The sequence below is a fragment of the Tetrao urogallus genome (assembly GCF_951394365.1).
Source record: "Tetrao urogallus genome assembly, chromosome: 12".
Taxonomy (NCBI): domain Eukaryota; kingdom Metazoa; phylum Chordata; class Aves; order Galliformes; family Phasianidae; genus Tetrao; species Tetrao urogallus.
Window position 1 is genome coordinate 1,920,220 of NC_136825.1, and position 10,527 is coordinate 1,930,746.

Sequence of the window (10,527 nt, forward strand, 5' to 3'; positions counted from 1 at the left end):
CTTGGGATAAGCCTCGATAGGGAAGGAAACGTGCCTGCTTTGCTTCCCCCCAGCAGCATGCAGGTTGGGTCCTATAGGGCCAGCCCAGTGCTACCTGAGGGAGGGCATGGGGACATTGCATCCCTGTGAGCACTCTCATCCCCCATTGATACACCTGATACTCTAGATTTAAAGTAGCCTTTGTTTAATGAAGTAAATTATTATTTGTAAGCAACTAAGTCCAATTCGGGTCAGCTGAATTCTAAATTACCTTACCTGCACATGGGTTTAATTTAATTAATCCATTTTATAACATTAATGCAGAGTAATTCCTCTGAGCAGTCGCTTGTAAACAAACCCATTTACTGAAATATCTGATGGCTTTACAGAATCACAGGGCATCATTCCAAAGCATATAACCAAACACACCCAGTGACTTGTTAACATGGGAGAACATGTGCTGAACATCGATCTTCTCTCCTGCTAATTAGCGAGGGCAAACACTGCATTTCTCAAAAAAAACCACCAACGTTTATTCTGCTCACGGCGTGCACTTGAACTTCTCTTACTTGAGCAGATCATTACAGATCACCCCCTCGCTGGCTCTTCTTAGCACTGCTAGAGGCACAGAATCATTCAGGTTGGAAAAGCCCACTACGACCATCCAGTCCCGTCACCACCATGCCCACAACGCTGATCAAACAATTCCGTCATCCTTCATTCTGCACCATGGCCAACGCTGACTACCAGCTGTGCAAAACAAGGCTGAGGAATGCCATTCCATTTCCGAGCGTTGTTCCTTTTCGTTTCACTCAACCTTTCAATCAAGGACACCATTCTGGTTGTGTTCCTCTAAGCACAACCCCTGCTAGCCAACCAGTCCATCTTCAGTAGCCTAACACCCATCACAAAGGGACCACAATCCTTATCTTGCCAAGAGCTACAACATGCAACAGAGGCAGCTGAATGGCACAATGCATTTTGCACATGCAGTAAGGGCAGTAATCCTCCGTGTGCACAGATTGCTTCACAAGTGAGATGAGTTTATAGGGCAGAGGAACTAGAGCATGCAGATCTGCCCTCGTGCAAGTTATGTAGAAGCATGAAAGAGGCTCCCAGGCAAAAAACACAGCTTTTCACATGAGATCCTCATGAAGAACAACCAATATACCCAAGTTATAATCTGGCACAGCCACCAGCGTGCTGCATCCTAAAGGAAACAATCCCCAAGAGCAGTCCTGTGCAGAGAGATGGGAAACACCTAGTTGGATACATGTAGTTATCATGGAACTGGGAGGTTCAGAACACACCAATGCTCTTTTAGTCTTGCTCTGAGGCTTGCAACAATTTCATGACACCAAAGCCTACCTTTTCCCTAAGTTAAGGTCATTTCAGTTGGAATGGAGCCTTCCTACACCATCAAGCCACATTATTGTTTATGTTCTTACGCTGAAGCATGCAAAGAAGCTAGAATAGCAGTGGTGCAGTAGAACATAGGGTTCGATGCTCTAAAGCTGCAGTCCCTCAATATACCAAGTCAAAAGTTACTTTCAAAACTAAAAATTGAAAAAAAAAATAATCGTATTTTGCACCTTCTCATCACTATTTAAAACTAAAAAGAAAAAATGGACTCTGATCTTTTCCAGGTTCTGTTTAGTTTTTATTGTTCTCAACTCAAATTAAAAGGGATGCAGAAGCATCGTGTTTCACATGAATTTCATGGTAAAATTACACGTGTTGCAGCTTAACTATTTTAAAAGTTGGTGTAATATATGGACATCTTTGGTTCAGCCAGGGATCAGAAGGACACTGTACTGCTTGGGTGCCTTTTGGTAACTCCAATCTCCCACCTTTGGCCACAGCCCTAACACAGCATACAACAACCTCGGGCAGGAACAGAGCTGTGTGCACCAACCCAACCCCAGCACAAGGAACCACAGCACTGAGCGTGGCCATGCACATCAACCACGAGCTCCCCATTCACCTTGCACAAATATGGTACAATTTGTACAGCTGAAAACCAGCAAGAACCAAGCAAGAACTGCTCAGCTAGCAAATGCAGCACGCAGAACCTGATGCAGCCATGGTGTTTTGTCGTTTTCATCCACTAGATGGAGAATATTGGTAGCACCTCCACAAGAAACACAAGCAGTTGAAGAACAGACTTCTTGAACTCGTTTCCCATTACGTACACAGAAGGCTCTCAAGGAACCCTTACCCACAGCTGGAGGGGCACTGAGGTGGGTTCCCCAGATGGCCTTTAAGTGCAGTGACTGTACCACCACCTGAAACAGCAGCATTGCCCCACAGGCATCCTTCTGCATTACTTCACACTGACTCTGGGAATTCCAAACCGCCCCCTAAAGAGATCAGAATTATTTGGAGCAGATCTGAGATCTTCATAAGAAGCACAGTGCTGCCAGAAGTGCATTTCATGTGACCCAGCACATCAAGATGGCCGCAGCCTCGGACCTTTCTGCAACAGAAACTGCCCCTCAAAAGTCAGCCCAAGGTTTGCAGGCATACAGGCACAGCCTTTTCAGACGGGTCTCCCCTGCAGCAGAGGGATGTGATTCTATGATTGCGACTCTGCGACGTGCATTCTCCCCTCACAAGGGACATTCCTCCCAACGCAGATGTGCAGATGAAGCAAGGCTTATCACCAGAGCTCTGGCCATGAACTTCTCTCCAGTGCCAGGAACTGGCAATGAAACTCCATTCTGGAGGTTCCTAATGCCCAGGACTAGAAGGAGCATGCTCCAAAGTTGCAGCAAACAGCAACTGCAGTGATAGCCCACAGGTCTATACATACTTATGGTAAAACTAACAGCATAAAAAACATGGAAACCCAGCTTTAGAATACACATGTATACAAAGCAATCCAATAAAGAAACTAAAATAATTACTACCTGATGAGCAAAAGGTCACAGAAAGGCAGAGGTGGACTTCTAACGAGGAAATAGAAACAAACATGAGATGGGACCCATCTGGATCTCTTCTTTTAATGTCATTTAAGTATGAAAAAATCATTGCCATGCTCCAGCCAGAACCTTACAGTGTTGTTACTTAGAAACGGCAAGGAGCTTATGAAGAAATATTTCAACACATGGCAATTTAATATTTGAATCCCCTTTGGAAAGTGGGAAATAAACAGCATAACAACATGGTGGCAACCAAAAATAACAGCTGTAAAAAAGCTGTCAGATGCTGCCAAGAGAGGAGGGGGTGAAAAAAAGCTCTGAATGACCACAGTTGCTCCAAATGAACAAAGGAGAGCTTCCCAGGAGCGACCACCTACAGTATGATCTATATCCATGCAGAGGGTTTGTATGTGTTCCTAAGGCAACTCCAGCAACCTCTGCAATAGTCAGGAACCATCACCGAAGCTTCCTTCCTGCTTCATACCTTCATTCTATTCTACTGTGCAAAGGATTTTCAATAATACCTGTCAACTTGCGTTATTTAAAACCATTTCCCTCTTACAAGACCACTTACAGAGTCAAGATCAAAAAATGGGAAATGGATTTTAAGGAAAGCACAGTTTTTAAGCACAGTTTATGTCCCCGAACACCCAGTTTTCCCATTCCATTCTCCAGTTGCTTGAGCATCACCAAGTGACTTTGCATCATAAATAAATAATTCCCTGTACTCAAGAGAACAGCTGGCTGAAGAGTATCTCAGCGTATCAGTCTTTCAGTGACCACTGGAATAACGAGGTCTATTTAATTCAGTGCAGTTATTTGCATTATTCACAAGAAATCTTGGAGGATATTCTTTGCACTGAATAGAAGACACTACTAAAACCATAGCAGTAAGCAGGTTTGTGTCTCAAACCAGAAAAGACCTGGCAGCCAGCTTCTAGTTTAACAACATCCACATTGTTTGAGCAGAAAGAATCAGAACACCTCGCTGCTCAGATGAAACAAGAGCCCTGCATGTGGCACAGCACACCTGCACTCCAGCCATGCACAACTAGTGAGAAACACCCACGTTGGGCTACACTGCCCTGCTCGATGGAAATCCCTTTGGTGAAACCCAAAAAGAAGCCATGCCCCATGCTGTTCTGTCAACAGACAGCACTGTTGGGAAGCCACTACCATCTGCTAAGCTGTTCCACGTGCTGGGCTGCTGCTGTGCTCATGCCAAGGCACCAGGTGTACAGCACAGGGCTGCGCCGTGGAGCACAGATAATGAGCCAGAATGTATCTTCCATCATGAGAACTCACCAGGTTATAGCCAGCTCCTCTGGAGAGACAGGAAATAAACGGAGGGGCAGGCTGAGGGAACAAGTGTCATATTTGAACCTGGCCTCATTCCTTAACATCATCAGATTGCCTGTTTAGTGCAGCCTTTTCAATGCCACAAGGATTCAGACTGGAAGCGCTAGAAAGCTTCGCTTTCCCTTTGCAAACTGACTTGGCTACAGCATTTATAGGCTTTGCCTTGAAGGCTGCTCAGCCCCAACACCGCAGGGCCAGCAGGCAGCTCATCTGTGCTCTGCAATGCACACAACCAAGATCTCACTTCAGCCTGTAAATACCCGACATCTGGCTGAGGTTCAAAGGAGACTTGTGCAAATGCTTCATTCCTTCGTGCTTGGCTTACCTCAAACAGGAAGTTTACAGCAAAAGGGAAGAACACAACTTTGTATTTTTCCAACCATGTGCTCATCTCCGATACATTGGAAAAAAAACTGATCCAGGAAAAAAAACAAAAGCAACCAACCATGGTGCTACAGGTGCCTACTATCAAAAAGCACAGCAGCCAACATCAGATCTATGGCAAAACAAGCCACCTGCTTGCTCAGTAGTCTCACAGATTTACCACCTGCAAATACCTAAAAAGCATCCAAGCTCCTGAAACAGACCTCAGTGCTGCTTTAAAACCCAGAGATAATGTTTGTGAATTCTTACCAAAAAAATAAAATCTGAAGAGCATCACCAGAAGAAAAACACAGATCCTGTGCTCTTCGGAAATACCTCACAGTACAGTCTGAACCTGTTTTGCCATCATCCCTCCCTCCTCCAGAAAAAAAGTGATTCCAGCTCAAGCTTGCAAGAGTATATCTAGGTATGAGGTAGAGTTGATACATGTAGCAGGCACAGCTGTGTTTGTAAGGAGTGCTTTTCTTCACGGTTCCTATGAATCCACACCACAGGGCGGAAGATGGGCATTCTGTCTTCATCCTAAGATATGGATTAATCTGAATGCAATGTATGCTTCCCTCGAGCAGTCAGGGCTTCCCCCTTCCAGTCATGCTTTTACAAACAGGAAATGAGATGAAAGAATTTTGTCCAACAGATATCATCATAAATTACTTTATTTAAGGTCCCAAACGCAAAGGATTTTATCCAGTTCACCTCTGTGTGTATGTTTGCACGTAACATGCAGTCTAACAAGTGGGAGACAAAACTAAGCACTTGACAGCACCTTTTTCAAGAGCTACAACTGCAAGGAAATAAGCGTTTTAGGCAAACTTTTAAGGCATTTTAATTTATTTTTATTTTTACTTGAAGCAGCACCACTTAACAATTAATGAATATGTTTAAAAATAAAATAAAACAAAATTACTTCAACAGATAACTAAAGACCAAGTTTCAAACTAAAGCAAATCAGACCTGTGGAAGGAAAGCGTATTGGTGAAGTTCAGTACTCTCAGACATCCTGTTGTTTGAGTTGTTTGGCACACACTGCCTCCTCTACAAAAATGAAATGCCCCTTCCCTTCCTTTTAAAATGACTGTAATCAAAGTGCCTTTAATTTACTTCCTAAGGAGGAAATCTCAAATCAAGCCATTCTTCAGTGAAAGATAGGAAGGCATTCAAATTCTGAAAACATAAAGATGTATTCTTCCTGCACAAACAGTGCTTTAAAGGTCAGCGAAAAGCTGAAGATAAAAACCAGAGATGAAGTAAAATGCTTGAAACGTGATCCTGGGACTGCAATGATCCCACAACAGAGCACTGCTCTGCCAGGTGGGGGTAAAACTAAGCAGCCCTTGCAGGAGGTACACAGAATCACAAAGCTCAACTTCCTTCACCTCATCTGTGTAGAACAGCAGAAAAAGCGTCGGTGGTGCTGTGCTACAACCAGAAAGGGCAGGGAACGAGCCTTAATGACACACATTCAGCAGAACAAGTGCTGATGGAATCCTGTCTGCTACCAACGGTAACAGTCAGCACTGTGCTACCTCTGATATGCCCGAATACTCATTCTAAAGAGCCATACAGCTTTAAACCTGTTCTATATTCATGCAGCCGTAGCTGGATAATTAAGTCATTAAAGCCAGTTTCTGTTACAGCGTAACAGATGATAAATTAAAAACAAAGAAAAATAGTTGCAAAATATTTTCATCCTGTCGAGCAGATGGACTGCTAACGCTTCCAAAATCCCAACACCATCTTTCACTCTCTTAAATAAAAAGTCTTCCTCCCTAGCACGTAGTACTGAAAACTGAACTACTGCCAAGGAGCACTGAATGCACAGAGTCCAGTTTCAGCACGGCGTATTTGTTATTCTGGTCAGTTCCCACAGACAGCCATTCACAGGTGCACAAACTCTCCCCACCCACATCAACCCATTGTTTCAGGAGGCACCGCTGTGATATGAAAACAAGCAGGAGTGGTTCAGCCTTATGTTAAGATCTTGGGGGAGCAGCCAAAACCCTACAGACAAATGGTACGTTTGCTCCTTGACATCAGTCAATAGGGTGCTATACCCAAGGTAACCTAACACGGAAGGAAAACAAGTAAAAAAAAAAAAACAAAGGATTGTTTTACAACGAATGCTCCAAGCTACTACTTTACAAGACGTTACAAGCTGCTCCAATGGAAGCAATCCAGGCTGGATGTGGCTCTGGGCAGCCTGGTCTGCTGGTTGGTGACCCTGCACATAGCAGGGGGTTGGAACTGGATGAGCATTGTGGTGCTTTGCAACATTCTAGGATAAGCAATCCCTCTGCTGCTATACCCCCTCCCAACTTGTTTCCCTGGGATTTTTTTTTTTTGTCCCCAGAGAGCTCTAAAAATAAACCTATAAATAAATACCCACAGCAGGATAAAAGCACGGCCTTCAGCACAGTGCATAACTTCCCACAGCCCAAGGATTGCAGGATTCCTTAAAACACTCCCGTGGTTGTTGTCTGTTGTTTGTTTGTTTTACATTACAGATAAGGACGAAGGGAAGAAAACACATGAAGAAGGGTGTGCCACCCACCCCCAAACTGAGCAGCAGACCGGGTGCAGATGTGGAAAAGCTTTACTGTGCACAGTAACGCAGCCACAGGGGGTTCCGCTGCAGCCCCCTCAGCGTCAATTTGTCGCGATAGGGAAGGAGGAGGGGGGGAGGGGCTGCGACAGCTCGGCCATACACCCATCCATCCCACGACCCTACGAAAGGGAAACGGGGAAGGCCGCTGCCGAGCGCAGGGGCCGCACACGCGGAGCCCCCCGGCCCGGAGCGAGGCGTCGCAGGGCGGGCAGAGCGCACGGCCCGGCTCCGGAGCCCCGCGGCCGCAGGAGGCGGTGGAGGAGGAGGCGAGGCCCCGGCCGCCCCCCCTCGCTCGCTCTCTCGCTCCCCGCCTGCGAGCCCGCGGCCCCCCCGCCTCACGCCCCTCCCCGGAGCCGCCGCCTCGCGGCCCGGCTGCTCTGCCTGCGCTGTGAGGAACGGGAACGCTGAGAGAAGCGGGGCTCTACGCCCGGCCTGAGGCCCCCCGGGAGCTCGGCCCCAGCCGTCCGGCCGCGGGGCGCCGCGGTTACCGTGTGCGGTGCCGAATTCTCGTGGTGTTTGTCGGGCGGCTGCGATAATGGCGTCCTTCCTCGCGAGAGATCTCCGTCTCCTCAGCGCGCACGCGCCACCGCGCTGCGCCCGCTCGGCCCCCGCCCGCCTCGAGCGCCCGCGCAGGCGCACAGAAGACTCGGCCTCGCAACCGCCCTTCGCAGCCGCGCCGCTGGGAGAGACTATAACTCCCAGAGGGCAGCGCGCCCGGGCTTAGGCGCCGCCCCCGTCGAGCAGGCCGGGACCTGTAGTACGACCGGCTGGAGCGGGGCACTCTGGGAGTTGCAGTCCGCGCACGGCACCGCCGCGGCGCGCGTAGGCGCACAGACCCATGTGATGTCCCCATCTCAGCCTCATGTCACTGCTGCTCTGTGGCACCACCCGGTCCTGTCACAGCTCTGAGCTCCGTGAGGGGATTCCGGCGCTATCTCAGGGCTGTTCCAAATGGCAATGTCACGTCTCCTTTTTTCGTATTGCTTTTCTGAGCGAAGTAGCTGTGAGTGAGCACATTAAAGGCACCTCAGCGCAGTCACACTCTGCCTTCCTCTACTCCCTCCTATTAAATCCCTGATTAAACAGATCCTGAGCACACGTGTCACTGAAATGGGATGATCTGAATGTGAGCTGTCGCATTAAGGAGAAAAATGTCACCCTGCACAGAGAGCAAGTGGAAATGAACTAAAATAGCACTCCGGAGCGATTCCTCTGTTGCCTCCTCCCTGCTCCCGATGTGAGCACAGAATGGAGGAAGACTGCAAGCTCTTAAAGAAGAAAAGATCATTATGTTGTCACCAGATGCCATATCTCAGCCCCAGCACAGCCGGCACTGGCTTTCACGCTTCAAACAAGAAGCTTAAATCTACTCTGCATTGTCACAGTGTGTGATTGAATGCATTCTGATACACCAGACTTATGACCAGATGGTTTGGAGTCACTGCTGTAGCTGCTGGGTCAAAGTGCTGCTCTCAGGCCCCATAAACTCATGGTGTTCCATGTTGAGGTGCCTTCTGCATGACTTCTGTATCTGTGTGATCATAAACGGTCCAAGCCACAACAGCTCCAGTTTCCTAAAGTGTTTCCGACCCCAGGGAAGCAGCAGTTCCTCCTGCTCAGCTGTCTGGGAGCTATGGGGAGAATCGGAACAGAACCCATTTGTTTCGCCTTTCAAACAGGGAAATTTATGCTGATGAGGCATATGCACTGTACCTTTCTTTGGAAGTGATAGTACTCACTTCTTAAACCACCGCTTCCAGTGTTAAAGAGTCATTAGAAGCCTGGAAATTAACAATTGGTACTTACAAAAAGCCTTGCTTCTGCTTCCAGATTTGCAAATGCTCAGCTGAGTCCATGGATTTGTTTAGTGTGTTCTTTTCTTTCACAAGCAGATTAGGAAGTTCAGAGGTTAAACTACTTATAAACTGACTTTTCACATAGGATTATTTCATGCTTTGCTGCACAGAGTTGCCCTGTACCAGACTTGGCAAACTCAAGCAACCATTCTGCCCCTGCTAGAAAAACAATGGTGAAAATAAATACCAGTATGCAGTATGCAGTACCTGCTGTGCAGAGCTGCCAGTAAAATCCTTTGCTATCCAAACCTAAATCCATCCTAACAGCCCTCCTGTTTTCTCATCAGTGCATTCCCTCTCAGAGATTATTAACTCAGGTTCTGCTGAGGAGGTGAGATTCTGCTCCCCTCTGCAAAGCCAGCAAATCACTTTTCAGCTAAAACAACGCATCCACATATTATTCACCTGCAGCCATCAAAGTAACAGAGGAAATTACGGCAGGATCCAGCTAATGTCTACATCTTTGATCAGAAATAGCAAAACAATAAAAGTAATACAGCAACTTGGCACCTTCTCAGTGCTTAAATCAGGACCAATTTTGGTGCTTAGTCTTTATTTGGCTTCACAAAATCCCCTCAGCTTTATGAGCTTTCAAAAATGTGCTCACCTGAATATTTGTGCAATGATGTATTGAAATGCAGTGTGTATCCTCTAAGCAAACAAGGGCTTTACTTTACCATGAGGTAAGAGACTGCTCATAAGCCAGCACCAGGAAGAAGCAGATGCGCCGTTCTACCCCATGTTTAACCCACTGTAACTTGTTTGAGTGCCTTTGTCAAATCAGCTCCTATTCCAGGCACCCCCTCTTCCCATAAAAATGAATAAGAACATCGTATTTTTTGCCTGCGGATCTGAAAGAACTGTATGGAGCTGAGGAGCAAATCATCATTCTTATTTTTTAATTTTATAGAAGAAAATACCTCTTGCTGCCCTGCTGGCTTATTCTCCCAAATGGAATAAGCTAGATATTTCCTCACTGTTTTAATTCCTCACCTTTTCATCCTTATTTTTCAGACTTTCTCTTCCACTTTATGTGTATGCTAAGTTTTTCTCCATCTCATTATGAAAAATCATTTGGTTCCAGGAAATATCTGGCTTATTTTACCTTCTTATCAGCATTCACTTGCTTTTGTTTCCCAAGGAAGTTGCTGCTTTTAGACGTGTTTTGTGTAGATCAAAAACAGATTGGTATCTCGTTCATTAGTTTCTTTTTCTTTTCATTAGAAGAAAAACCTTACCATAGGGTCAGAGGTAAAAAATTAACACACTGTGCACACAATTTTGCAGCTGCATAAGCAGTAGGAAAACAAAGGTTGCCAAACAAAGCATTTGTTTAAACAAGTGACTGGCATTCATAATTACGTTCAGTGCTGAGCATGAGCGTGGAAACAGAGGCGAGAAGAGCACAGATGTGATCGGGGCA